Raw genomic sequence first — 13,400 nt, 5'->3', positions numbered from 1 at the left:
TTATTAGGTACACCCAAATAGTACCGGCCCCTTTGCCTCCAGAACAGCTTGAATTCGTCGGGGCATGGAAACGTTGCTCAATTGGTATCAAGGGACCTAACTGGTGTCAGCAAAACATTCCCCAAACCATTACACCACTGCTACCAGCCTGTACCGTTGACACCACGCAGGATGGGGACTCATGCTACTTATGCCAAAACCTGACACCGAGATGCCACTCTGAGTACCACTATTGTACTGTGCCGTTATTTGCCTGTTTGTGGCCCACCTGTTAGATAGGAGAATGGCAAGAATCGTCCTTCGATTTCTCATTAACTGGCAGTTTTTGCCCACAGGTCGCTTAGGTCACTCATTTTGCCCATTTTAACATTCAATCAAACAGTAACTGAATACCTGTATGCTTGTTTTTTTTATAGCAAACCATGTCCACGTGACTCACAGTCTTTAGAAGCTAACTATTTTCATGAACGGGGTGTTGTACATAACAAACTGAATGTATGTATCAGAGGTACCAATGTAAAATGAATTGGTTGCTTTGTAGGCCTACACATGAGAATAGCTTTGCAACTATGTTGTGTGTGTGTATGTGTGTGTGTGTGTGTGTGTGTGTGTGTGTGTGTGTGTGTGTGTGTGTGTGTGTGTGTGTGTGTGTGTGTGTGTGTGTGTGTGTGTGTGTGTTGTGTACATTAATAACTGTAGCACAGAAAGATGTCTCAGCACAGCCCTGATGACTTTTGACTCGCGATGGTGCACTGAGGGGGAATTGACTTTAATGGACTATAATTCAGCATGGCGTGTGTTTGTGTGTACAAGACAGAAGGTAGGTAGAGGGGCCTTTTAAATCACTAAGCTGGGCTGGACTGTGCTGACCGCAGCAAACCCATTGTCCTGGCTAAGTCCTCCTCTCAGGTGGAGGGACAGAAAGGAACTGAGAGAAAGAAGAGATATAGAGTAAGCTAAAGAGAAGGAAGTGGCAAATATATGGCAAATAGAAATCCAAAATGGATGGTGTTAAGAGATAGATGGGAGGGGTTGACTAATAGCAACAAGATAACAAATGTAAAACATACAGGGTCTGTAAAATGTATATAGGAACTTTTATGAAATAGCACAGTTACAAATAGAATCAAAAATAAATGAAGAACAGGACTTAAAACAAACGAAATATAACTATTGTAAAATGTATTGTGTCTGTAAAATGTGTATAAGCTGGAATTAGAAGACTAAGTGTATGTAAACTTCTGACCCACTGGAATTGTGACACAGTGAATTACAAGTGAAATAATCTGTCTGTAAACAATTGTTGGAAAAATGACTTGTGTCATGCACAAAGTAGATGTCCTAACCGACTTGCCAAAACTATAGTTTGTTAACAAGAAATGTGTGGAGTGGTTGAAAAACGAGTTTTAATGACTCCAACCTAAGTGTATGTAAACTTCCGACTTCAACTGTATATAGATATATTTACCACAAAAATATAGGGGATTGGAAATGATGCAGACAATTACATCGATGGAAGCAACAATCTATCCGCAATTTTAAAGCTGATCCACACCTTAAAAAAAAGAAAGAAAAAAGAAAAAGAAGAAAGAGACAGAAAAAACAAAAAAAGAACACAAAAAATAGAGAAGAAAGTGGGGACTGGTAGTGAGAGTGATAAAGAGAGAGAGAACGAGTTGGATAAGACAGTGTGATGTGGAAAGAGCTAGAGAGTGAGAATGAGCAGCAGAAAGCTGATCTCCCAAACACATCCCTTTAAAGCTTTTCAAGTAAGCACAACAGATGGCCCAATGCACACTCCATCACAAGTACAGGCAGGCAGGGTACTTAGCGCTCTGGAAATTAGAATCTTCTCATGTTTAAATAGGGAGGGCTTACTTCAGCTGCCAAACCCAAGCCACATTTGTGTGAGTTTAAATTGAGTAATTTCAGTATACAGAAAGGGAGAGTCTAATGATAGTAACATATGTCTGTGTGAGAAAGAGAGTGATGTCATTACTTGAGTTTTAGTTGTTAGATTAGAGAACTAGGCACGTGTGTGTGCTTGAGAGAAAGAGAATGTGTCTGTGTGAGAGAGAGACTATGTATGTGAGTGTGCGCACACATGCGTGTGTGAGTGTGAGAAACTGTGATTTCAGTGCCCCAGTTGTAGTTGAGAGGAGAGGCAGGGTAATTTTTTCACAGCACAGGAGTTTATTGCTAGGTGTCTTAATCTGCAGTGTAAGGGCATGCGAACGCTTTTCAGGGCTAATCAGCTTAATGCACCAAACTGCACTAGACGGAGAGCTATAGGGGGAAAGAGATCTGTGAAGCTGAACAAGAGAGGCAGGGAGTGAGAGAGAGAGATGGAGAGGTATAGAGGGGGTAGATTAAAATAAAGATAGGGAGAGGGAGAGATGGAGAGTGGGGTAGAGGAAGAGAGATGGAGAGTGGGGTAGACTGAGGAGAGAGAGAGAGGGATGTGTTTAAATTAAGTGAAGCATATTTTCTGTTTATTGGGGGGGGGGGGGGGGGGGCAACATGGCAGAACAGCCAGTCAGTGACAGATGTCTCTCTTACCCCCACTTTCTCTGTCTTTTTAACATCCTCCCTGTGGAGTTCTCAATTCTCTCTCTCTCTCTCTCTCTCTCCCTCTCATGCTCTCCCTTTCACTTGCTTGTCTGTTCAATCTCTCATATTTTCTCATGAAGTGTAAAACGCCTCTTGCTCTGCGATATCAGTATTTAATCTATTGATGGTGTTGTGCACAGTCTCTCGCCCCCTACTCTGTCTCTGTGTTTCAGAGCCATGTCAGTGGCAGCTCTGCTGAAGCCCTTGCAGCACTAGAACCCTTTGAAGTTCAGCCCTGCTGAATTAGGCCATCACCCAGCAGTGTACTGCACACCAGCTCCGACTCATTCACAATGTGTACACACACACACACAAATCCAAATCTCTCCCTTGCACTCACTCTCTTTTACTCTCTGTCTTTTCTCTCTCCCCCTCTATCTCGCTCTCTGTCACACACACACACACACACACACACACACACACACACACACACACACACACACACACACACACACACACACACACACACACACACACACACACACACACACAAATCCAAATCTCTCCCTTGCACTCACTCTGTCTTTTCTCTCTCCCCCTCTATCTCACTCTCTGTCACACACACACACACACACACACACACACACACACACACACACACACACACACACACACACACACACACACACACACACACACACACACACACCAACACACACATAATTTGAAATTCATATCAACATACAAATCCTTATTTGCAGAGGCACTCACACTCATACCCACTTCAAAACCGTACACTCTCTTTAAACCTTGTTCTGTGTACACAGACTCAAGGAACCTACGCACAAACTTCGTTAAAAAAAAGACACTCTCATATCCGTGGATATTCAACACCATCATTGCAGCACAGATGGCCATCACACACAGTGTGGACACAGTGTCCAGCCCCATCCACACCACGACTACCACCACCACCACCCACCACCCCATGTCACCAGCACATAACCCTGTGGTCAAACTGGACAGCAGCCAAGGATTTTTTTTTTTATCAATTCAATTTGATGATTTTTTCTCTCTAGTTCACCTCTCTCTCTCTTGGCCTCTCCTCTTTCCACTGCTGATTAGTCCGTTAGAGTTGGTTGATTTAACAGCATAACGGCAGAGTCATGTCTTAAGTGTAAAACTAAGAATGACTTTTTTTTTTTTTTTTTAAAGATACAAACAAAAGAATAATGAAAAATAGTTGGATTTAACAAGCACCAAGCTGGGAAGACTCCGAGTGGGGCATAGCTCTGGCCAGCCAGACAGTCAAAGTGCATTCCAGAGTTCTCAGTCAGAGGGGAAAGGGATTCCGAGGGAATCTTTGTGAGAGACAGAGCTCATTAGGGGTGCCAGCTCAGATGACCGCTGGGATTGCAGAGAGACGGGCCCCTCTTGAGAGGGAGAACTGGTGGGAAATGTCCTGCTCGCCAGAATCAAACGCTTCACAGCTCATCAGCCAGGGAGCGAGTGAGCCCTTGGTGGACGGCGCCAGTCTCACTATTCTCCTTGGGGTGGAGTGGAGTGCAGAGCAGTGGTGCACTGTGGCACGAAAGACAGTCAATTTTCCGCACGGCTCCCTCAGTGTGTGTCATAATCACATATCAATTGCACGGGGATGTGAAGATGAATTTCTAATTCAATCAGTCAACTTCAGTGTCATCCTTCCCTCGCCGCTCTTTTCTACCGCTCCTTTTGTCTCCTGCATGGTTTCCATTGGTGCGATACATAACGTGGCTCGGAGGATTCAGACCCCATCCAGGGCGACGGTATTGCTCTGTGTTTGGTAACTTTTCGTGCCACTAAGTGACCCAGACATAACAATGCCTTCCAAACATGTTGTACATTGTTACATAATGACCTGGAAGCACACATGGTTCACTTACAAAAAGTTATCATTCTATCTATTCACTAAAATGTGAAACATATTTAGTGACTATTTTAAAATGTCCTCACCAGGGACACACACAACAGCCATGTACAGTAACAATATAGCTTTATATATAAAATGAATATCCAATGACTAGTAACCTTTCAGAGAGTCTGACAATAATGTGTGAATCAATTATATTCTGAGTTGCAAAGATGCATCTAAAACGGCACACACATTTAACCTTTTGTCACCCTCTGGTGCTTACATTTGGGCAACTGTCAGTCATCTCAGGTCAGGTTGCTGTTGTTGTCACGCTAGCTAGCTTCCTCTCTTGTCATTGGCCTGAACACCAGCATCACCTCACTGGATTGGTGAGCCTGCTAGAACTTGAGGACTGCAGGGTTTAATTTGCTGTGAAAATAGGAGAGGGCCAGAGTGAACAAGCCTCTGCCTGTCACATTTGTTCAGTATAAACTTTTGAGTCAAAAGGTTTAGAACACCTACACATTCTTGGGTTTTTCTTTAGTTTTAGTGAAACTATGAAATAACACATATGGAATCATGTAGTATCCCAAAAAGTGTTAAACAATTCAAAATATATGTTATATTTGAGATTCTTCAAATAGCCACACTTTGCCTTAATGACAGCTTTGCACACTCTTGGCATTCTCTCAACCAGCCTTATGAGGTAGTCACCTGGAGTGCATTTCAATTAACAGGTGTGCCTTCTTAAAAGTTTGTTTGTAGAATTTCTTTCCTTCTTAATGCGTTTGAGCCAATCAGTTGTGTTGTGACAAGGTAGGGTTGGTATACAGAAGATAACCCTATTTGGTAAAAGTCCATATTATGGCAAGAACAGCTCAAATAAGTAAAGATAAATGACAGTCCATCATTACTTTAACACATGAAGGTCAGTCAATACGGAACATTTCAAGAACTTTGATAAGTTTCTTCTAGTGCAGTTGCAAAAACCATCAAGCGCTATGATGGAACTGGCTACCATGAGGACCGCCACAGGAATGGAAGACCCAGAGTTACCTCTGCTGCAGAGGATACGTTCATTAGAGTTACCAGCCTCAGAAATTGCAGCCCAAATAAATGCTTCACAGAGTTCAAGTAACAGACACATCTCAACATCAACTGTTCAGAGGAGAATGTGTGTATTAGACCTTCATGGTCGAATTGCTGCAAAGAAACCACTACTAAAGGACACCAATAATAAGAAGAGACGGTGGAAATGTGTCATTTGGTCTGGAGTCCAAATTCAAGGCACAGTTATCCAGCATGGCTACCACATCATTGTGCATCGATACACCATCCCCTCTGGTTTGGAATTAGTGGGACTATCATTTGATTTTCAACCGTACAATGACCCAAAACACTTCCAGGCTGTGTAAGGGCTATTTTACCAAGAAGGAGAGTGATGGAGTGCTGCATCAGATGACCTGGCCTCCACAATACCCCGACCTCAACCAAATTGAGATGTTTTGGGATGAGTCGGACTGCAGAATGAAGGAAAAGCAGCCAACAAGTGCTCAGCATATGAGGGAACTCTTCCAAGACCGTTGGAAAAGCATTCCAGGTGAAGCTGGTTGTCATCAAGGCAAAGGATGGCTATTCGAAGAATCTCAAATATAAAAATGTCAGAATAATAGTAGAGAGAATTATTTATTTAAGATTGATTCAGAATGTATCATCACATTCCCCATGGGTCAGAAGTTTACATACACTCAATTAGTATTTGGTAGCATTGTCTTTAAATTGTTTAACTTGGGTCAAACGTTTCAGATAACCTTCCACAAGCTTCCCTCAATAAGTTGGGTGAATTTTGGCCCATTCCTCCCGACAGAGCTGGTGTAACTGAGTGAGGTTTGTAGGCCTCTTTGCTCGCTCACACTTTTTCAGTTCTGCCCACAAATGTTCTATGGGATTGAGGTCAGGGCTTTGTGATGGCCACTCCAATACCTTGACTTCGTTAAGCCATTTTGCCACAACTTTGGAAGTATGCTTGGGGTCATTGTCCATTTGGAAGACCCATTTGCGACCAAGTTTTAACTTCCTGACTGATGTCTTGAGATGTTGCTTCAATTTATCCCCATCATTTTCCTGCCTCATGTTGCCATCTATTTTGTGAAGGGCACCAGTCCCTCCTGCAGCAAAGCATCCCCACAACATGATGCTGCCACCCCCGTGCTTCACGGTTGGGATGGTGTTCTTCGGCTTGCGAGCCTCCCCCTTTTTCCTCCAAATATAACGATGGTCATTATGGCCAAACAGTTCTATTTTTGTTTCATCAGACCAGAGGACATTTCTCCAAAAAGTACGATCTTTGTCCCCATGTGCAGTTGCAAACCGTAGTCTGGCTTTTTTATGGCGGTTTTGGAGCAGTGGTTTCTTCCTTCCTGAGCGGCCTATCAGGTTATGTCGATATAGGACTTGTTTAACTGTGGATATAGATACTTTTGTACCGGTTTCCTCCAGCATCTTTACAAGGTCCTTTGCTGTTGTTCTGGGATTGATTTGCACTTTTTTAACCAAAGTACGTTCATCTCTAGGAGACAGAACGCGTCTCCTTCCTGAGCGGTGTGATGGCTGCGTGGTCCCATGGTGTTTATACTTATACATAATATTATTTGTTCAGATGAATGTGGTACCTTCAGGCATTTGGAAATTGCTCCCAAGTATGAACCAGACTTGGGGAGGTCTACAATTTTTTTTCTGAGGTCTTGGCTGATTTCTTTTGATTTTCCCATGATGTCAAGCAAAGAGGCACTGAGTTTGAAGGTAGGCCTTGAAATACATCCACAGGTACACCTCCAATTGACTCAAATTATGTCAATTAGCCTATCAAAAGCTTCTAAAGCCATGACATAATTTTCTGGAATTTTCCAAGCTGTTTAAAGGCACAGTCAACTTAGTGTATGTAAACTTCTCACCCACTGGAATTGTGAATATTAAGTGAAATAATCTGTCTGTAAACAATTTTTGGAAAAATCACTTGTGTCATGCACAAAGTAGATGTCCTAACCGACTTGCTAAAATTATAGTTCGTTAACAAAACATTTGTGGAGTGGTTGAAAAGCGAGTTTTAATGACTCCAACCTAAGTGTATTTAAACTTCTGACTTCAACTGTAACAACAGTAGTTACTATGGTAACCAAACAATACAGACTTGCAAGTTTAGCTAACAAAACCGTAAGTTCTTGCTTGTAATTATGAACATCGAATTCAACAATGCCAATAATGTTTTCAATTCGAGCTCAAACATAGAATGTAAGTATTAACTATTGAATTCTACCATGCGTTGTAGGGTATTATAAACTGGGTGGTTCGAGCCCTGAATTCTGATTGGCTGACAGCCATGGTATATGAGAACGTATACCATGGGTATGACAAAAAGTTTATTTTTACTGCTCTAATTACATAGGTAACCAGTTTATAATAGCAATAAGGCACCTCAGGGGTTTGTGATATATGGACAATATATCACAGCCTCTGTCTATTTGTTAAAATGCCTATTTACTCTGTTCCATCAGACTGCGCAATCCACTGTCTCATCAGCCCAGCCAGGCAATTTATACACTTGATCTCTGCTATAAAAAGCATCTAGACATTATCTCACATTTCTTTTAGACTAACATTTTGTTTTCAACAGAGGAGATTTGTATAAACCTTGCTGTCTGTCTCTCCGACATTTGCAACATTGTTTCAATATTTAAATTTGATCTCCAGCTGTCCCATAGTAATGAACGTGTCAGGAGTCGGGATGAGACAGACAGGCATGCAGCTTTTCTCAGCAAGTCGAAATCATGAATCAGCATAATTTTTATTGATATATACAAAGAACTATCAATAAAAAACAGGTCAAACAAAATTAAGTGCAGCTGCTTTGGTGTCTTTCCATCTTCAGTTTGAAGTTATTGCATTAGTTGTGTTGTTGGCTAGCTCCTCTGAGCAACAGTGTACTGATGAAAGAGCACGTTTTCTATGCCAGACAAAATTGTGCATCATTAGCTCATTGTTGTGGATGTATCCAAAGAAATGTCACTAGAAAACTGCTTAAACAAACGCAAATGCAGCTAAATGGGCTCTCCTTCTCCGTGGCCGACGTGAGTAAGACATTTAAATGTGTTAACCCTCGCAAGGCTGCCGGCCCAGACGGCATCTCTAGCCGCATCCTCAGACCATGCGCAGACCAGCTGGCTGGTGTGTTTATGGACATATTTAATCTCTCCCTATCCCAGTCTGCTGCCCCCACATGCTTCAAGATGGCTACCATTGTTCCTGTACCCAAGTTTGCAAATGTAACAGAACTAAATAACTATTGCCCCGTAGCACTCACTTCTGTCATCATGAAGTGCTTTGAGAGACTAGTCGAGGATCATATCACCTCCACCTTACCAGACACCCTAGACCCACTTCAATTTGCTTACTGCCCCAATAAGTCCACAGACGATGCAATCGCCATCACACTGCACACTGCCCTATCCCATCTGGACAAGAGGAATACCTATGTAAAAATGCTGTTCATTGACAATAGCTCCGCATTCAACACCATAGTACCCTCCAAGCTCATCATTTAGCTTGAGGCCCTGGGACTCAACCCCGCTCTTTGCAATTGGGTCCTGGACTTCCTGATGGGCCGCCCCCCAGGTGGTGAAGGTAGGAAACAACATCTCCACTTCGCTGATCCTCAACACTGTGGCCCCACAAGGGTGCGTGCTCAGCCCCTCCTGTACTCCCTGTTGACCCATGACTGCGTGGCCATGCATGTCTCCAACTCAGTCATCAAGTAGGCAGACAACCCAACAATAGTAGGCTTGACTACCAACAATGACGAGACAGCCTACAGGGAGGAGGTGAGGGCCCTCAGTGTGTGGTGTCAGGAAAATAACCTCTCACTCAACGCCAACAAAACAAAGGAGAGGATCGTGGACTTCAGGAAACAACAAAGGGAGCACCCCCTCATCCACATTGACAGGACAGCAGTGGAGAAGGTGGAACGTTTTAAGTTCCTCGGTGTACACATCACAGACAAACTGAAACGGTCCACCCACACAAACAGTGTGGTGAAGAAGGCGCAATAGTGTGTCAGGAGTTGGGAAGCTGAAGAAGTGTGGCTTGTCACCTAAAACCCTCACAAACTTTTACAGTTGCACAATTGAGAGCATTCTGTCGGGCTGTATCACCACCTGGTATGGCAACTGCACCGCCCACAACCACAACGCTCTCCAGAGGGCGATGCGGTCTGCACAACGCATCACCAGGAGCAAACTACCTGCCCTCCAGGACACCTACAGCACCCAATGTCACAGGAAGGCCAAAAAGATCATCAAGGACAACAACCACCCGAGCCACTGCCTGTTCACCCCGCTATCATCCCGAAGGCGAGGTCAGTACAGGTGCGTCAAAGCTGGGACAGAGAGACTGAAAAACAGCTTATATCTCAAGGCAATCAGACTGTTAAACAGCCATCACTAACACAGAGAGGTTGCTGCCTACATACAGACTTGAAATCATTGGCCACTTTAATAAATGGATCACTAGTCACATTAATAATGCCACTTTAATAATGTTTATCTCTTATGTATATACTGTATTTTATACCATCTATTGCATCTTGCCTATGCCGCTCTGTCATTGCTCATCCATATATTTATATGTATATATTCTTATTCCATTCCTTTACTTAGATTTGTGAGTATTAGGTAGTTGTTGTGGAATTGTTAGATTACATGTAAGATATTGCTGCACTGTTGGAACTAGAAACACAAGCATTTCGCTACACTCGCAATAACATTTGCTTACCATGTGTACGTGACCAATGCAATTTGATTTGATTTGATTTCATGTCCTGTTATTCTGAATGTACTTTTTGACGTGACTGTAAATTAGCCTTAGTTGGCTAGCTAGCAAGCAAGGAAAAATAACGTTGCCAGCCAGTATTGCAATGGAACATTTAGAATGAACAACTGGGTCATGTCCATAGATACAGAACAAAAAGGCTGAACGACTGGGCCGATAGAATGAATGACCAGCAGGCTTGGGTAGCAACCCTAGATTTGTGTCGGGATTATGTCTTGTGGAAGGATGAAATAGTATGAATAAATTCATAAAAATAATGTTTTGAATGAAAATATGTCAATCATTATTTGAATATGCTGGTAACCCGTTGTATAAAAGTGATAATGCCCTCGAAGCCGGTGTTTGGAGGATACAGTGCCTTGCGAAAGTATTCGGCCCCTTGAACTTTGCAACCTTTTGCCACATTTCAGGCTTCAAACATAAAGATATAAAACTGTATTTTTTTGTGAAGAATCAACAACAAGTGGGACACAATCATGAAGTGGAACGACATTTATTGGATATTTCAAACTTTTTTAACAAATCAAAAACTGAAAAATTGGGCGTGCAAAATTATTCAGCCCCTTTACTTTCAGTGCAGCAAACTCTCTCCAGAAGTTCAGTGAGGATCTCTGAATGATCCAATGTTGACCTAAAGGACTAATGATGATAAATACAATCCACCTGTGTGTAATCAAGTCTCCGTATAAATGCACCTGCACTGTGATAGTCTCAGAGGTCCGTTAAAAGCGCAGAGAGCATCATGAAGAACAAGGAACACACCAGGCAGGTCCGAGATACTGTTGTGAAGAAGTTTAAAGCCGGATTTGGATACAAAAAGATTTCCCAAGCTTTAAACATGAGGAGCACTGTGCAAGCGATAATATTGAAATGGAAGGAGTATCAGACCACTGCAAATCTACCAAGACCTGGCCGTCCCTCTAAACTTTCAGCTCATACAAGGAGAAGACTGATCAGAGATGCAGCCAAGAGGCCCATGATCACTCTGGATGAACTGCAGAGCTCTACAGCTGAGGTGGGAGACTCTGTCCATAGGACAACAATCAGTCGTATATTGCACAAATCTGGCCTTTATGGAAGAGTGGCAAGAAGAAAGCCATTTCTTAAAGATATCCATAAAAAGTGTTGTTTAAAGTTTGCCACAAGCCACCTGGGAGACACACCAAACATGTGGAAGAAGGTGCTCTGGTCAGATGAAACCAAAATTGAACTTTTTGGCAACAATGCAAAACGTTATGTTTGGCATAAAAGCAACACAGCTCATCACACTGAACACACCATCCCCACTGTCAAACATGGTGGTGGCAGCATCATGGTTTGGGCCTGCTTTTCTTCAGCAGGGACAGGGAAGATTGTTAAAATTGATGGGAAGATGGATGGAGCCAAATACAGGACCATTCTGGAAGAAAACCTGATGGAGTCTGCAAAAGACCTGAGACTGGGACGGAGATTTGTCTTCCAACAAGACAATGATCCAAAACATAAAGCAAAATCTACAATGGAATGGTTCAAAAATAAACATATCCAGGTGTTAGATATAATGTCGTTCCACTTCATGATTGTGTCCCACTTGTTGTTGATTCTTCACAAAAAATACAGTTTTACATCTTTATGTTTGAAGCCTGAAATGTGGCAAAAGGTCGCAAAGTTCAAGGGGGCCTAATACTTTCGCAAGGCACTGTATATTGACATGGTTTGCCTAACAACACCTGTGCCAATATATCCTCCAAACACTGGCTTTTCGGGCATTATCACTTGAATAATGCACACTCTAGAATGCCCTTCACGCCAATCAGAAAGGAGTATTCAACAATGCCATGGTATTAATAATAATAATAATATTGATTTAATATAGGATTTCTCATTCTAGGTAGAATCTCAAAGTCGCTTTAAAAACAAAATAAACTAAAAACGATTTAACAAAACAAATGTAGGGATCTGGCAGTTCTTGGGCGATGCTTTAGTTGAGTTTTTTTAGGATCTCCATTATCTACTGCACATGCAGCAGCTACTCTTCCTGGGGTCCACATAAAACGTACAAATACATGACAAAGTACAGAACAGTGATAGACAAGAACAACATAAGATGTTACATTAAATAAACACATAACATTGTCTTCCATAGCTTTAGATGAAAGGCAGTTTGGAAAAGGAAGTATCTTAAGAGGAGGGAGCATAGTTGGTACAGCCAGGCAGGGAGATAGAGACATCTGACAGACAGGCCACAGAGCTCTTCATCGGGAACCCAGTCGTCTTCGTTAGTCACAGCTCCTCCTCCGTAGATAGACTAGGTCGTCCCATACTGAAATGTAGCACCCACCTGGGTGATGCTTCAGCGACTGTAAAAGCTCCAGTAAGACTGTTGATCTGGTGTTCAAATCATATGAGCAAGCTAGCTAGACGTGACATAATCAGTCCTGCCACTCCGTGGGTCACCACCAGATATTACAGTTCATCTATCAACAAGTTATTAAAAACAAAAACAAAAAAATATGTACAATCTAAATATACCATAGGGAATATTTAAACAATGCTTTGTAACTGCATGTCTAGAATTATAACGATATTCTAAAATTCTAAAAGTTGGCATAACTCTCTAAAAGTATGGCTCTGGGCAGAGTTTCCATCTGCATGTCGATGCTCTGCATGTGTGTACCACAACAAACCATCCGGCCTCACACCGCCACGGGGCAGATAGAGAGGCGGTGCTCATGCACGCCAATGAGCGCCACATCCGGGACTGCAACCACTGGGCCACATTAGCGTCCTTAAACTGTTCTACCTGGAACCAAAAGTGGTTCTCCAAAAGGGTTCTCCTATGGGAACAGCCGAAGATAGCACATTTTTTTCTAGTGTAGGGGAGGATATTTGACTGCCTCAATATTACAAAGGACAGTGTGGTCACATGTTTTTCTCAGCATGCATCCTTATCTTCACCAGCCCCCACCATGCACAGAGTAGACGCATAAATATACAGGTCATTAAGCATTACTCACACATGGTGGTACACATGATGGTACACATGGTGGTACACATGATGGTACACATGGACTAAGGGTGTAACAGCAGTTCA

The 13,400-nt window shown here is 42.5% G+C and overlaps 1 protein-coding gene across 2 annotated transcripts in view; it reads left to right on the top strand.

The window, feature by feature from the left end:
- Nucleotides 1–13,400, top strand: part of LOC110486406 (protein shisa-9) — a 78,361-nt gene that overhangs the window by 45,976 nt on the left and 18,985 nt on the right. The window lies entirely within an intron of this gene.

This window comes from Oncorhynchus mykiss, chromosome 13 (genome assembly GCF_057628025.1).
Source record: "Oncorhynchus mykiss isolate SJ-2025 chromosome 13, ASM5762802v1, whole genome shotgun sequence".
Lineage (NCBI taxonomy): Eukaryota > Metazoa > Chordata > Actinopteri > Salmoniformes > Salmonidae > Oncorhynchus > Oncorhynchus mykiss.
This window is presented reverse-complemented; position numbering and strand designations above follow the sequence as displayed.